General features: G+C 46.2%; 1 protein-coding gene across 1 annotated transcript in view; it reads right to left on the minus strand.

Moving 5' to 3' along the window:
* The window catches only part of CGN (cingulin), a 70,010-nt gene extending 55,816 nt beyond the window's left edge, over window positions 1-14,194 (minus strand). The window contains exon 1 of the mRNA XM_053369424.1: window positions 14,089-14,194. The gene's annotated coding sequence lies outside the window, so the exon portion shown is untranslated. The remainder of the gene's footprint in view (window positions 1-14,088) is intronic.
* Window positions 14,195-16,934: the final 2,740 nt, after the last annotated feature.

Here is a 16,934-nt window from a genome sequence, read left to right on the forward strand (position 1 = left end):
ACCCCCTCATCTCACTTTCTATCTGGTTTGTTTGTTGTTGATTTTGTACAGCAAATTGAAAACCAAGATGGATAATTGCTAGAGATGCACCATACTTTTTGGGGGGACGACTCCTATTTCCAAAATTAGGAGACCATGTGCCAACGGAGCCTAAGATATTCCTGCTTGGATATTTAAACAGAGAGCGATCAAGAGGTGGAAACCAATTTGATTACTGCAGCAAAAATAATAAGTTGCCAAAATCACCTCTGATTCCATAGGAGTGCACTTAACCTGGAGCACAGCGAAAATGGTCAAACTTATCGCAGGAGACTCCTGTACAAGCAAAACAACCAACCACATTTATGAAAAAATGGGTGTTGGCTCAGCCAAGTATAATGACATGTGATGTTCTCAGTTTATTGTAAAGTATTTTTTGTTGGGAATTTAGTCACTGTATTGCAGAAGTACTGCAAACTTTAAAAATATCAGTGATTTTAATTTACAGGTTCACAAACGACAATTTCCATTGAAATACCCCCCCCCACGCACAATCAAAGCACAGAATAGGAAACATATTAAGGGCTCCAATGCAATACATACAGTGGTACCTCTGGTTAAGTACTTAATTAGTTCCGGAGGTCTGTACTTAACCTGAAACTGTTATTAACCTGAAACACCACTTTAGCTAATGGGGCCTCCTGCTGCCGCCACAGGACGATTTCTGTTCTCATTCTGAAGCAAAGTTCTTAATCTGAAGCACTATTTCTGGGTTAGCGGAGTCTGTAACCTGAAGCGTATGTAACCCGAGGTACCACTGTATTTCAACCTAGTGTTAAGCCCAAACCGACTACAGTGGACATACAACGGCGTCAATCACACAAGCGTGTCAACATTTCCTATCAGTTTCCCAACAACGGGAAAAATAATAAAACAGATCCAAACTTCTCTGGAAGTCCACCTCCCTGAATCGAACAACCATAGAATTCTGGTGCCCAAAGGGACCTCAAAATGCCATCTAGTCCAGCCCCTTGCAAATGCCAGGGATTTCCTGCAAAGACAGCGAAGCCTAGTGAAATCTTTGCACATGCCATGGCAGATATGTGCGTCTGGGAGAGGAAATCGCAGCGCGTCGGCTGCCACCAGAAATTCCCCGGAGCTCAGAGCCTAGGAAACCAGCCCCCTCCTGGGGAAGAAATATATACAGATGCCTGACCAATCCCATAATCTACAGCTCATTATTTCAATCCTCTCTAGATCATTAGCGCAACAAGATTTGCGCAGACGAGCATAACCTCTCCAGCAGAGTTCACGATACGCGGAGTACGATTCTTCGATAAGATGCAATAGATGGGAAAAAAGCACACTCCATTTTTCTCGGGTAGGGAGGGAAAGATTTGCTGGGGGTGTGGGATGTTGAGTGGGAAAGGCTTAAAAATTTCCTCTTCCCAATGCCAGCCTGAAGCCTCAGCGGGACTGTGCTGTAGAAGCATATTGGAAAATCAGTGGTTTTCAATGAATATCTTAAAAACTACACAGACAAGACAAATCTCCTGAGAGACAGAAAATAGAGGAATATATAGTAAAATTCGTAGAGAGAGAAAAAGTGGAAACCTAAATAATAAAAATGTGTATAGACCACCAAAATGTAAAATAGCACAATGAGAATAGTTGGAAGTAAAACACTTGGGTGTATTCACATTGGGTATGTATATAGGTAAAGTATGTATTGTATCTACAGTGGTACCTCTGGTTGTGAACGGGATCTGTTCCGGAGCAGAACACAACCGGTGTCTGCACGTGCACGGGTCGCAATTCGCTGCTTCTGCGCATGCGCGTGACATCATTTTGAGCACCTGTGCATTCACGAGCAGCAAACCCAGAAGTAACCTTTCCTGTACTTCCGGGTGCCATGGGATGCAACCTGAAAAGATTTAACCTGAAGCAAATGTAACAAGAGGTATGTCTGTATTGTATGTAATGTACTGTATTGTCTATTCTTAAGCTTAATAATTTCCCAATAGTGATGTATGGAAGTGAGAACTGGACCATAAAGAAGGCTGATGGCCGAAGAATGGATGCTTTTGAATTATGGTGCTGGAGGAGACTCTTGAGAGTCCCATGGACTGCAAGAAGATCAAACCTCTCCATTCTGAAGGAAATCAGCCCTGAGTGCTCACTGGAAGGACAGATCCTGAAGCTGAGGCTCCAAGACTTTGGCCACCTCATGAGAAGAGAAGACTCCCTGGAAAAGACCCTGATGCTGGGAAAGATGGAGGGCGCAAGGAGAAGGGGAGGACAGAGGACGAGATGGTGGGACAGTGTTCTCGAAGTGACTAGCATGAGTTTGACCAAACTGCGGGAGGCAGTGGAAGACTATGGGACGGAACGTCCTATGGGACGAAAAATACGGTAAATAATAAATTATTTTTATATGTTATTATCTGATGGGGCACTTAATACAGTCGCCCACAGGCCCCTAAGATTTGAGCAACCTTCACTAGGGGCTGAGCCTTTATTTTTTATTTTATTATGCATTTATATCCCGCCTGTTCCCGACTAAGAGCACATATTGATATAGGAATGTATTAGATAAAATGTAAAGCAATATGCAATAATAAGAGTACATTCATTTGTAAAAAAGGAATATACAACGGGATAGACAGGAAGTCTAGTGTGTTGGTATGTATATGATTTGGGGGGGGGAATTGTTTTTGTTTTTTCTCTATGTTCTTTTTTTGTTTCATTTTCTTTCTAGGTATATAAAATTTGTATATACCGTAATTTTTCTATATGTTAGAAATTTTATTACAGTAAGTCCTGTAATGTAATATGCCAGCGTTTACCGATGTAATATAAGAATGTCAACAAATAAATAAAATGCAAATTCAAAAATAAAATAAAAAACCCCGCCTGTTTCCCCACCCCACCGGGAAAGCAATTCAAGGCAGCACTCCCTCCTTCATTTAATCTTCACAACAACCCTGTGAGGCAAGTTAGGCTGAGATATAAGCAGCAGCCCAAAGTGATGTTGCCATTAGGATTCGAACCTTGGTCTCCTCCCGGGTCCAAGTCCAGCACTCTTAACGACTACCGCACACCAGCTCTCTCCACAGGCTCTGCCCTGTGGAACTCCCTGCCACAGGTCCGGCAACCATCGTTCCAGCCTTCCCCAAACTCTATTATTCAGACGGGCTTTTGCAGCGTGTGTGTTTTTTCGTTTGCTGGATTTTAGGCTGGCAGGTGCTTAGAGAGGGCCGGTTCAGGGAGCAACCTGAAACCGCCACACCTCAGGCTTGCATCATCGATCCGTCCTTGCAGGTGCAGCGGGAGGAATGGAATTCCAGAGGCATGAGAGCAGCCCTTCACCTGTTGCGCAAGGACTCGCCGTCCCGGGTAAATAGCAGCGATCGGGACGGCAGGAACGTCCTTGCCACGCAGGGAGGAGAAGGGCCTGCAGTCGCTCTCGCTTTTTCCAAGCACAGGATCTGAAGACTGTGGGAAGATTCAGGGCAGAGAGGGGAAAGTACTTCGGCACAGAGCACGTAGTTAAACTGCGGAACTCCCTTCCACAGTAGGCTGCGGTGGCCATTTCCCAGCAGAAGAGTTTAGGAAGGAGCAAGGGACCTCAGACCTCTCTAACTCGACCCAGGCAACAACACAACTGCCCTCCTCAGGTCATGCTCCTCCGCAGGTTCCTCAGGTGATTTTACCTGGCTGGAACCTGTCCCTTGAACTAGGAGACCGCCTAGCGCAGGCAACCTAAGGCCCGGGGGTCGGATGCGGCCCAATCGCCTTCTAAATCCGGCCCGCAGACGGTCCAGGAATCAGCGTGTTTTCACATGAGTGGAATGTGTGCTTTTATTTAAAATGCATCTCTGGGTTATTTGTGGGGCATAGGAATTCGTTCATTTTTTTCTTCTTCAAAATATAGTCTGGCACACCACATGGTCTGAGGGACGGCCCACAGCTGAAAAAGGTTGCTGACCCCTGGCCTAGCGCTTGCCCAAGATAGGGACAGGGACAAGTTTACATCAGAACTTTTAATAATAATAATAATAATAATAATAATAATAATAATAATAATAATAATAATTTATTATTTATACCACGCCCATATGGCTGGGTCCCCCCAGCCACTCTGGGCGGCTTCCATCAGAACACTAAAATACAATAACCTATTAAACATTATATGGAAGTGAGAGCTGGACCATAAAGAAGGCTGATCGCCGAGGAATGGATGCTTTTGAATTCTGGTGCTGGAGGAGACTCTGGAGAGTCCCATGGACTGCAAGAAGATCCAACCTCTCCATTCTGAAGGAAATCAGCCCTGAGTGCTCACTGGAAGGACAGATCCTGAAGCTGAGGCTCCAATCCTTTGGCCACCCCATGAGAAGAGAAGACTCCCTGGAACAGACCCGGATGCTGGGGAATATGGAGGGCACAAGGAGAAGGGGAGGACAGAGGATGAGGTGGTTGGACAGTGTTCTCGAAGCTACCAGCATGAGTTTGACCAAACTGCAGGAGGCAGTGGAAGACAGGAGTGCCTTTAAATGTGCATAGGGTATGCTTTCGATGTCTGGTACAGACCTGCCCTGGATCCCCAGCAGCTCACTGAACTCAGATATTTTTGGGGGGAATCCCAAACCAGGAGTTAAGAGCCCCACCTAAATGGCCACCCAAAATGCAGCCCTTCAGCCTGAAAACAGTTCCCCGCCTTGGTTTAGGAGGATGTGCTGGGCGTGCATTTCAGGTTTTATCCTTCCGCAGGCAAGGAAAGCAAAAAAAGAACAAAACCCCGAGCGTCGTTAATCATAAGCCACGCTCCCCAAAGAGAAACAAACAATGCATAGAAATTGCTTCCTGCTTTTTCGGATGCCCCTGAAGCGTTCATCAGAGTGTGCGCCATCAAAGCATTAAAAAAATCACTCCTTCCCCGCCCGCTCCAGAATATCCCAGCCGACAATTAAGAGCGTCTTGCAAAGGTGAGGTTTTCAATGGGGGAAAGGAGGTGAGCTTTGACCCCCGGGAAAAGGGCGTTCTAAACCCCAGCTTCCTGGTCTGGGACCAGCTGTCAACATGGCCAAAAACCAGCGCCTACACCTCTTCGAAAGCCATTCAGGTTGGTGGAGGGAGTAGCTTTCTCATCACAACAACCTTGCAGGGTAGGCTGAAGCTATTTAATTTCAAATTTGCGGCTGGGGGAGGTTTCTGGGCGAAAATGGAAGAGTGGAAAATTCTGTAGTTAAGTTTCAGTATTATTAAATTTATTTAAAGCCTCTTTCTGTTAAAAAAAAGACTCAGGGCTCCTTGCAACAGATGAGGCTATGCAAATATTAAAATAAAAAAAGTATAATATAATGTAACCACCAACAATTCTTTTTAAAAAAACCACCCACCATTTTGTGGTCACACACTGTTCCAACCTGGAGACACGAACAGCAGCAAAGTTGTGTTTTTTTAACCACATACAGAGGACTTTTTAAATACTTTCTTCCAACAGAAACCTGAACCTGGTGGGGGACAGGAGCAAAAAACCAGCCTAACAGGTTGGAGTGGGATAAGGGAAAGGGGGTGAAATTAGTTTGGGAAGAAAATAAAAGTCAGTTTCTTTGCCAAAACACTGGACTGTGAAGCCAGTATAAAAGGGAATTTTTTTCCACCAGGATCTCGAGAACTTGGCAGCCAATCCTGAGGTTGCGATCCTAGGCTTACCTGGGAGCAAGTCCCATTGAACTCAGTAGGGTTGCTTCTGAGTAGATAATGGATAGGATTGCATTGTCATGGGGTGAAGAACATGACAAATCTGGCTGTGATTATGGCAGAACTGACAAAATGTGCTATCTGGAAAGGGAGGTGTGTTCTGAATATTTTCCTCAGGTGTACACACACTTACACGATGACGCAGCAAAACCCCACGCAAGAGGTTTTATATCAAGGAAAGTAGCAGGAAAATCTAGCAACCGTGAGCGAACTTTACATTTTATTTTATTTTTAGGGCAGTAATCCCCAACACCTTCCCCAGAGGTGAAATAAGGACAGCATTTTTATTATCAGAGACAGGGATATGCCAGTCCCTGGGTGCCACTGCCTTCCGATCTGTGAAATGGGTATATTTTAAACCAGGGGTGTTTGTGGAGGTGGACTTTTGCAACAGGGACAAGGTTTCTCAAATGACGCATCTGTGACAAGGTCAACGCAAAGACCAGCAGGTGACCTCAATTCGATCACCTCTCCGTTTCTTGACAGGTGGCTAAACGTTTCAGCTGGCGACACCCTGAAAGTATGACATTCGGACACCGCCCTTAACCAGAAGTACCAGACCCGCCACTCAAGGTTGCAGGCGAACAGTGGAATTATTCAGATTTTCGACAACTCGCAAAGGGCTCAGGTTATCATCGCCTGCCGTGGAAACTGCCAATTGAGAGTTGGAACATTAAAATTTTAAAGGCATCGCATTACAGAAGGGAGGTGCAGGGTTCAGTTCATGCCAGCGCTCAAGCCTGGCACCGAAGAGATTAACAAAATAAACTCACCAAGATAGGTGCATGCAGGGGGTCTTGTCTTTAGCAGGCGATTTCGGAGACGCCCCAGGAGGGATGTAATCTCACATAATGATCAGACATATTCTCTACGATGTGTACAGACAAAAAAATCATAGATGCTACATACAGGGACGCAGGTAGCAGCTGCCTTCTACGGAGTCAGAAAACAGGTCCATCTAGGTCAGTATTGCCCACACGGAATGGCAGCAGCTCTCCAGGGTTTAGGCAGGGAATCTTTTCCAGCCCTTTGTGGGTATGCCAAGGATTGGACTATCTGCCAATCTATGTGTGCCCAGACACTGAGGTCCAGCGCCGAGAGCCTTCTGGTGGTTCCCTCATCGCAAGAAGCGAAGTTACAGGGAACCAGGCAGAGGGCCTTCTCGGTGGTGGCACCCGCCCTGTGGAACGCCCTCCCACCAGATGTCAAAGAGGAAAACAACTACCAGATTTTTAGAAGACATCTGAAGGCAGCCCTGTTTAGGGAAGCTTTTAATGTTTAATAGACAATTGGATTTTAATATTCTGTTAGAAGCCGCCCAGAGTGGCTGGGGAAACCCAGCCAGATGGGTGGGGTGTAAATAATTAATTATTTTTTATTATTATTATACGTACACCATAGGCATGAGGCACAACATACCAAGCTTTCATTTAAGTTATTTAATAATACAGTCATACCTTGGGTTACAGACGCTTCAGGTTGCGTTTTTTCGGGTTACGGACCGCCAAAACCCGGAAGTACTGAAACAGGTTACTTCCGGGTTTTGGTGGTCGCACATGCTCAGAAGCGCTAAATCATGCTTTGCACATGCACAGAAGCATCGAATCGCAACTCGCACGTGACAGACACGCCGCTGTGGGTTGCGAACGCTGTGGGTTGCGAATGTGCATCCCGCACGGATCACGTTCACAACCCGAGCGTCCACTGTAATAATATTATTATAAGAATTTATTACAGTGGTACCTCGCAAGACGAATGCCTCGCAAGACAAAAAACTCGCTAGACGAAAGGTTTTTTTTGTTTTTTGAGCTGCTTCGCAAGACGATTTTCCCTATGGGCTTGCTTCGCAAGACGGAAATGTCTTGCAAGTTTGTTTCCTTTTTCTTAACACCGTTAAAACAGTTGCGACTTGACTTCGAGGAGCAACTCATAGAACGCGGTGTGGTAGCCTTTTTTGAGGTTTTTAAAGACTTTGGTGATTTTTGAAGCTTTTCCAAAACTTTCCCGACACCGTGCTTCGCAAGACGAAAAAAATCGCAAGACGACAAAACTCGCGGAACGAATTAATTTTGTCTTGCGAGGCACCACTGTATTTATAGCCCGCTCATCTGGCTGGGTTTCCCCAGCCACTCTTGTTAAAAGGAGTGTGTGCCGATTGTATGACTCATACAGGATGCCTAAGGTGGTGGTATAGACACTTTGGACTTGCATTCCCCACAGAACAGCCCCATCCCATCTCATCTAGCAAACCAGTGATGTGTCAGGACATTAATATAAAAGATTCCATCAGGATTTTAGGATTCTGGATCCGGAGGGGGCTGTTTCTTTAACGCCACAAGGCCTAGAAACTTGACCTCCCTAGCCACATTGGTTCGTTTTTATATATTTTTAGAAACCCTTCCTCTCAGCAGGGCAAGAATTGATATCGATCGCCCTTCGTTTGCCCTCTCGGCCGTTGACCTTTGACAGCAGCTCCTGCTGAAGCGAAATCTCCAGGGGGCTGGCCCTTGTGGATTTATTTATTTTATTCAAAAAAGGAAAAGAAAAAAGGTCAGCGGTTTAGCTAGATCTAAGTCCACCCCCCGCCCCCGCTTACTTTATCCAAACAGGATTCGACAATGGGCAAATTCTTTGCAGAAATAGCCAATTAAGCAATGAGGTCTCCCAGATGGATGCGAGAAACAGCAGCTCCCAGCAACTTGAAGGCAGCAGCCCCCAGACACTGGGATATTGTTCTCCATTCATGGGGAAAACTAGAATTTCAGCCTTTACTCTAGTTTCATTCAGGTGATGGAAGGGAGAGAGGAGGACATACACCCTGAAGGTGTAAGAGGAAACCTCAAACTGAATACCTGGAGAGAGAGGATGGTGGTCGAAATTCCTACAAGCACATACAAAAATAGGAGAAAAGACGAATTTTGCAGTCACTTTGGAACGAAGGCTGCAATCCTAACCCTACTTACATGGAAGGAAGTCTGGCTGAATTCAGGAGGTCTTATGCAGTGCTTTTTGCCTAGAAAGAAAAATTGCCAGTACTCTGTACTCTTGAGTACAGAAAAAAGCACCAGACTTATATCAGAAGCTGCGCTTTGGTTCCCGAACTGTTTCAGGAATCGAACAGACTCCCTGAACGGATTAAATTCAGAAACCAAAGTTCCACTGGATAGATTTCACAAAAGCAGCTGCGTTTTCCAATGCAAAGATGTATCGCACCAAGAAGGTCGTTCTAAATTTTAATCGTAAGAAGGGGCAGTGTTACAGGAAAGCAAAAAGCAATTGTCAATTTCAATGCAAGTGTGTAGTTCACTCTGTGTGTGTGTGTGTGTGTGTGTGTGAGAGAGAGAGAGAGAGAGAGAGAGAGAGAGAGAGAGAGCTTGCATCCTTACTCAGAAGTAAGACCCAATAATGTTGACTGTACGTCTGCCTAAGATAGCAGTTTAAGGCTGGAATCTTATTTCACTGTAACTTTCCTAAACTGTTCCAAATCAAAAGACAGTTAATTTTTTGCAAATTTGGGAGTGGGACAAGGGGGGGGGAGATCATAGAATCATAGAGTTGGAAGAGACCACAAGGGCCATCGAGTCCAACCCCCTGCCAAGCAGGAAACACCATCAGAGCACTCCTGACATATGGTTGTCAAGCCTCTGCTTAAAGACCTCCAAAGAAGGAGACTCCACCACACTCCTTGGCAGCAAATTCCACTGTCAAACAGCTCTTACTGTCAGGAAGTTCTTCCTAATGTTTAGGTGGAATCTTCTTTCTTGTAGTTTGGATCCATTGCTCCGTGTCTGCTGCCGGATGACCACAGCCGGATTTAGCAACAGAGGGGCTTCAATGTGAGGGGGGTTGTTTCCAGTTAGAAAAAGCCGGGGGGGGGGGAGTAGAGAGAGAAAATGACTCCCATCTATCAGCAATGCAAAGATTTGCTCTATATATCAGGGAACCTCAGGCCTGCCATGTGTACCAGAGCCAGTGGTACAAATGGCTAGAGTGTTGGATTATGACCTGGGGGACCAGGGTTCGAATCCCCACGCAGCCACTGGGTGCCCTGGGGCCAGTCACGTATCTCTTAGTCTAACCCACCTCACAGGGTTGTCGTTGAGGATGAAATGGGGAGGAGGAGCACCTTGAGTTCCTTGGAAAAAGGAGGCGTATGGATGCAATAAGAATATATAATGTTGAATGCAATAACAATATATAATAATGTTGGGATTCCGAATCTCCAGCGCAGCCAAATGGCCAGGAATAATAGCTCAGCAACACCTTGAGGGCATCAGGTTCCCTATCCTTTGAGAGAGAGAGAGAGCAAATCTTTGCATGGCTGATATAGCTGGGGTCACTTCCTTCCTCCACCCCCATCTCAAAGCGATTTATAATAGGATTCCTTCGCATTCCAAAAGGTCACGTAGTCAAAGGCCTCTTTTAATCCCTTCCTCCAGGGGCAAAGGAACAACACCAGCTTTGCCTTTAACTGTGGAGCTGTGTGTTTTTTAAAGAACCCTTTGCTGTTTCTTGGATAGGAAGAAAGTTGTTTTATTCCTTTTATGTATCTTGAGCCTTTCCTGCAAGGATCTCCCGGTTTTATCCTTAGCAACCCTTCTAGGTAGGTTTGTGCAGACCCAACAGATTAAGCTAAGAGACTGTGCATGGGTGATTTGAACCCTGATCCCCCAGGTGCAGCAGTTAGGAGTGTTGGACTAGGACCTGGGAAACCAGGGTTCAAATCCCCTTATTCAGCTATAAAGCTCGCTGGGTGGCCTTGGGCCAAGTCTCTGCATTTCAGTCTAACCTACCTCACAGGGTAAGGATAAAATGGAGATGGAGGGCAGAACTATGTTCATCATCTTTAGATCCCTGGAGAAAAAGCAGGATATAAATGCTGCAACAAATGAATAATAATAATCATAATAATAACAGAGGAGGGATTTGGAGCTTGCAATCAGGAATTATTACGGAGCCAGGCAGGAAACCTCCCAAAAGAGAGGCAAATTAATGGAAGATAAGTCTAAATAGAGCCTCCATGTTTGGACACAGTATACCTCTGATTGCCATAACTTGGACATCCTGATATAACCACAGCCAATCACAAGCAAACAATCACACCCTAGGCCAACCCCAACCTCTCTCACCACCAAAGGAACACAAGTGAACAACACAAGCAACGCTGACACCAAACTCTACATACATTAAACATAATAGAAACACCGCCACCCGACCCCACCCCCATCCATCTTCCCTCTCTCCACCCCCCTTTTCTTTTTTCTTTCTTTTTTCTTCTCCCCCTAATGCCTCAACAAATGAAACGGATTTGTAAAAATGTTACATGGAAGAAGAAGAAGAAAAAATACGAGGCACTACACTTCTGTAAAACAAGAAAATCCTTAATAAAAAATATTAAAAAAAAAACTTGGACATCCTGATCTAATCTAGCAAGACTCTCCTGTTCTCAGTAGCCATATAAACGCTTGGGAATGGCACCGCCATCTTCCAAGACACACTACCTCTGAAAACTAGATGCTGCAGTCAGGCAATTGGGGGGGGTTGTGGCCCTCTTTCTAGTCACTGTGGAAAGTGGGGTGCTGGATTAGACCCCAGAAAGGCTTAATTCATTTTGTTTCAGGCCCCTGAGCCACGGGGGGTTTATGCGCATAAATGCATCAGTCAGTTACTCTTCCCTTCCACCCGAAGAGTTCTGTGATGCTCATAGGCTTGCACACATCTCTCTCTTCTAGCATCCTCAACCTCAGCCCTCCAGATGTTTTGAGACTACAATTCCTATCATCCCTGACCACTGGTCCTGCTAGCTAGGGATCATGGGAGTTGTAGGCCAAGGTTGAGGAAGCCTGATCTAGTTTTACAGTACTCATTTTGCGCCTCCTACCTTATAGCAATTACCAACACCAATGTGACTGTATAAAGGGAACCCTTTAGTTTACACGCATGGGAACATTAACAGGAGGTTATTTATTGAAGAGCAAGCTTGGAGCAAGAAAAAGAGAGTGACAGGCCTGCCTTCACAATCAAAGCATCCCTTGCAGTAAAAGTGCAATGTCCAGAGAGCTAATAAAAGGAGGATTTTATCCAGAGTTGGTGGTTTTTGGAGCCATCGGTCACCAATGCCATACACATCGCATCAAAATAAACCATCCCCAAAACTGCTCAAAGTTTGAAGCCTTAGCTAACACAAACAGACCCCCTTCCAGGATCAAAGTCCCTTTTTGGCTGGATATACACTACCAGCTTAAAAAAACCAGCTAGGTTATTCTTTTTCCTCAATTTGGATCAAAGCTGCAGCAGAATACAGTATTTCAAAAGGAATGACGGGCTAAGATACGGCTTTTGGCTGACATCTTGTGTACACCAACCTTGGTCAAGAGGGCAACCTCAGAGCGGCTTTCACGCATGTGGTTCCCAGTGCAATCCTGATTTACACCAGAGAAAACCCACTAGTGGGTTCCTCCCATGGTATTCTGAAGGTGCATCTAACTTAAAACCTTCTGTAGCCCTTCTGGGTCCGACAGCAGAAAACACCACCTCCTTTCCTGCTATCCTGCACTAACCCATCAGGCAAACAGAGCTACCTTGACACAAGATGTGATGGAATAACATGGTGCAAATCCCAAAGAATGTAAAGGAACACTTCCAATCTCTATTCCCACTTTACGTGGAAGGAAACCGAGCAAAGATTTCAAAGTTCCCAGGCACCAGAACCAGGCATCAACATTTAGGCTCCTGGAATTTCTGCCAGCTCCTGCTAGTCAGCCCCACAAAGAGGCCAGTCCACACCGTTCAGAAAGCAGAATGCCAGCAAAGAATTCCTCCCCAGAGTTATCTCAGTTGGCGTTTTTTAAAGGTGTTCCACTATGGGAAAATATAGCCAGAATGGAAGATAGAGGCAGCACAGCCCCGCCCTGGGACAGCAATCTTGGAAGGGGGGGGGATCTGAGACGAGGGGGAGCAAAATTCCAGGTGTGGGGTGTAGCTGTAGGGGGAATTCAGTGTGCACAGGGCAGAAAATCAGGATTAAAATTGTGTTTTTTGTGTGTATGTGTGTGAGAGAGAAAGTGTCAGGCTGTGACAGATTGTGGGGGCAGGAATAGTGACCATATACACACTGTGTGTGTGTGTGTGTGTGTACACACACACAGGAAGTATTTATCACAAATGGTGTGCCACACCCCTAGATGGTGGGAGTATAAAACCAGAAACAGCACCAAGAGGATTGTATTCAATGTTAGTTCCACTCTAGAAATTAACAGGCTCCACTAACAGTGCCAGATTTAGGGCAACCCGGGTGCTTCCCCTGCACAGGGCGCTGAGCTGAGGGGGTGCAAAACAATAATACAGAAAAAAAGGAACTATTGTGAAAATAATAAATATTTAGAGGCAGGCATCAAATTTGTCCTTGCTTCAGGCACCAGATTACCAAAGTCCATCCACCCCTGTGACTAACGCAAGTCGATGAATTCTAATGGGTCAAACTGGAACTTAGTTAGATGCAACCCAGAAATCACAGTGATAAACATCAGTGTTAGGTAGGTACATAAGTTGGGGGGGGGGTCAGGCAGTGTCCCCTGAGGACAGGAGAGGGTGGGCAGGCATGGTCCCCCAGAGCACTGGTCTTCAACCAGCAGGATCTGGAGCCACTAGCGATTCCCGGATCAATCCAATGCACGTTTGGGTTTTAGAAGGGGGTCCTGTCTCTGAAAAAGTTGAAGAGGAGTACGAACCCCAAACTGAGAGGGCAGTTGGGCGAAGGGAGATACATACTGCCTGGATTTCTTTCCAAAGAATCTGAAGAAGTGTGCATGCACACGAAAGCTCATACCAAGAACTAACTTAGTTGGTCTTTAAGGTGCTACTGGAAGGAAAAAAATTTTTTGTTTTCAAAGAAACATAGTAATTCTTTAAAAGGCGGCGGGGAGGGGGGGACACCAATAGCAGCTGGAAGCAGGAGGGTTTATAACAAATAATAATAATAATAATAATAATAATAATAATAATAATAATTAATAATCCACAAACTCCCCCGGGACTGAAAGGAGATATAGGAGCTAAGGTGGAGGGCAAAAATGAGAAATCGGGGGTCCAGCACCCTAACCACCCCCTCCCACAAATAAAAGCAGCGGCTGGGCGGGGGGGGGAAGCCTTAACCGCAAGGGGGCGCCCGTCCTCGCTTGGGGACAGTGAACTGGGGCAGGGCAGAAACTGGGGTGGGGGGCGATACCCATAAAAGGAAATGGGGTGGGGCGCACGGCTGGGACCGCTGCTTTCAAAAGGAGGGTGGGAAGGGAAGGAGAGAGCCTTATTCACGCGCAAAAAGGGGTTTTTTTCCCTCTTACTCACCCTCTGGCTTCCTCCTCGGCCGCCCCCACCTGCCCCGCTCGCCTCTCACACCTTCTGCGCCTCTGCCCGGGCGGGCGCAACCTGTTACCTGAGCCAGGCGCCGGGGCCACGCCCACGCCGCTCCCCATTGGCTCCGGCGCTCCGGGAGGCCCGGCCCCTTCGCTCGCCCCTCCCTCCCCGGGCGACCACGCCCCCTCCTTCTCCACTTCGCCCCCCCCTTCTTTCTCCGCTTCCACGAGCTCGGTGGGCGTGGCATAAGCGTCCGCACGTCATCAGGCGGGAAAGGAGCGGGGAGGATAAAAAATGGCCGCCGAGTTTCGGGCGAGGGGGCGGGGCTGGAAGGAGCCCTTAGCAACCGGGCAGTGAGGCTGCCTCGGCCTTAGCAACCAGGCCAGGCCTTGGCCTTTCAGAAGAAAGGGCGTTTTATTTTGTTTAATTTGTTGTTTTCATAGAGCTTTTGTTTTGGCTAAGTGTAGAAAGCATCTTTTTAAAAACTGGAAATAAAGATAGCTGTGTTGTGTGGCCCATTTATATTATACACACACACATATATATATGAATACATACATATGTATACATATATGCATGTATACATATATGTATACATATACATATGTATACAGTATAATACATAAACATGTATATATGTATATATATAAAAAGGTAAAGGGACCCCTGACCATTAAGTCCAGTTGTGACCGACTCTGTATATATAATCCATTTTTAAAATGCAGGCCATTTTTTATTTTTAAAAAAGTCAAAATTGTGAGGCTTAATAAAGGTCTTCAGGGTGACACAGGACCCTTTTGTCATTTTGCAACAACACACGGTCAAATTACAGTGGGTGAGGGAGGAGAAAGCACTCTGGACATGCTCCATGGAACTCTTTATTTTTGTTTTGCATATTCCAAGGCTGGATCTTGGCCTCACAAACTGGCTGGGTTGCTGCCTGGGTCAAAACTGAAGCCTTGCCGAATTCCCACAGCTAGGAGATTGACGTGTGGTCAGGATGACCAGCCTGTCAAAAACAGAAGGGTTGGTGGGTGAAGAAGAACCCCGCTCAGTTCCCTCATATCCCCCTTTCCTTGACTCTTGACGGCTCTCCTCGAGGCCAGAATGACATTTTGTCTTAATTAAGCCGGGTTTGACTTGGGGGACGCCAGTTCCTGACCCCCTGTTTGAAAATGGCTGCATCGGCGACTGCAAAAAAAGTTCTCGAGCCGAACTTCTTATGTCCGGGCAAAGAGTATCTCAGGACAGCTGGCACTGGCGAGGGAGACTCTTCCCCAAGAGCGATGAGGCCATAGAAGACGAAGCCTTTTCCGCTTGAGATCGATGCATGATCTCTGCAACCCTCTTGCAAACAAACAAACAGCGCTTCAGACATGGCCGTGGCTGACCCCTTTCGGATAGCATGTCGAGTTGATTTTGGGTAGTGAGCCCAGAAGTTAAGAAAACATTGCCGTGAGCCACATCTGAGGGCACCGGAGAGATCAGATTAGATCCTTGATGGGGAAAGCCGAAGTTGAAAGAGACGTCTCCAGCTACGGCCGCCTGGGCAATTCTCCTCTCTAAACTGCAACCAGATTTAAGATTCTTCTTGACACTTTCTGGCTCTACCGGTCATTAATTTCAGGCTTTTTTTAGATATATACAGTATATAAAAGTGCAATCTTTATTATTCACTGCTCACAGTTCATAATAAACAGCTCAGGGCAGCAAACATATGGTGCCAGTCTAGTTTGGCTTCAAAACAGCCCCGCAAGGGAGGCTAAGCTAAGAGACAGCGATTTGCCCAGGGCTTTTCTCATTCGTTTAATAACGGAGAAGGGATTTGAACGCAGGTCTTTGCAACCCAGGTTCAAGACTCTGTTTGCTATGCCACAGGCTCAGCAGTCTATCATCATTTCATTATTTGCTGCTAACCTTTTATTCTTGTTTTTCTAGACAAGTTCAAAGCAACTGCAACTGGCTGCATGTCCATTTCAGATTGCTGCAGGCTGCTCCGCTCTGCCTTGCGAAAGGGTTCTGTGTAGCTCGAAAGCTTTCATGCTCCCAAAGCACGACACAGACCTAAACTGGTCTAGTCAAGAGATATAACTTCCACCTCCTTTGTGTCTCCTATTCCTGTAAAGACCTCTACTGTGTGCTACCTGGAGTAAACAGCAGCACTACGAAGGAAGGGATCCACTGCCTCTCATTCTCTTCTCCAGCCTCCCTGCCTACCAAACCAGCGACACCTAATTTTGTGCTGTTATGTGTCAGGTGCAATTGGAGCAGTCCATTATTCCTGATTGAGGCGCAAGGCACCTTTAGCCACCGTCAGAGGAGAAAACTCCTGTTGCATCTCTGTGAGAGTCCCTGTTCTGAGCCCCTGCTCTGCTTCCTTCAAATAAGGAGGTCCAGCGCCGAGGGCCTTCTGGCGGTTCCCTCCCTGCGAGAAGCCACGTTACAGGGAACCAGGCAGAGGGCCTTCTCGGTGGTGGCGCCCACCCTGCGGAACGCCCTCCCGTCAGATGTCAAGGAAATAAACAACTATCTGATGTTTAGAAGACATCTGAAGGCAGCCCTGTTCAGGGAAGTTTTTAATGTCTGATGTTTAATGTATTTTTAATCTTTGTTGGAAGCCGCCCAGAGTGGCTGGGGAAACCTAGACAGATGGGCGGGATACAAATAATAAATTGTTGTTGTTGTTGTTGTTTGTTGTCTGGTGTTTTAATGTATTTTTAATCTTTTGTTGGAAGCCACCCAGAGTGGCTGGGAAAATCCAGCCAGATGGGCGGAGTATGCATACATGTTGTTGTTGTTGTTGTTGTTGTTGTTGTTGTTGTTGTTGTTGTTGTCGT

Source organism: Podarcis raffonei, chromosome 16 (genome assembly GCF_027172205.1).
Source record: "Podarcis raffonei isolate rPodRaf1 chromosome 16, rPodRaf1.pri, whole genome shotgun sequence".
Taxonomy (NCBI): domain Eukaryota; kingdom Metazoa; phylum Chordata; class Lepidosauria; order Squamata; family Lacertidae; genus Podarcis; species Podarcis raffonei.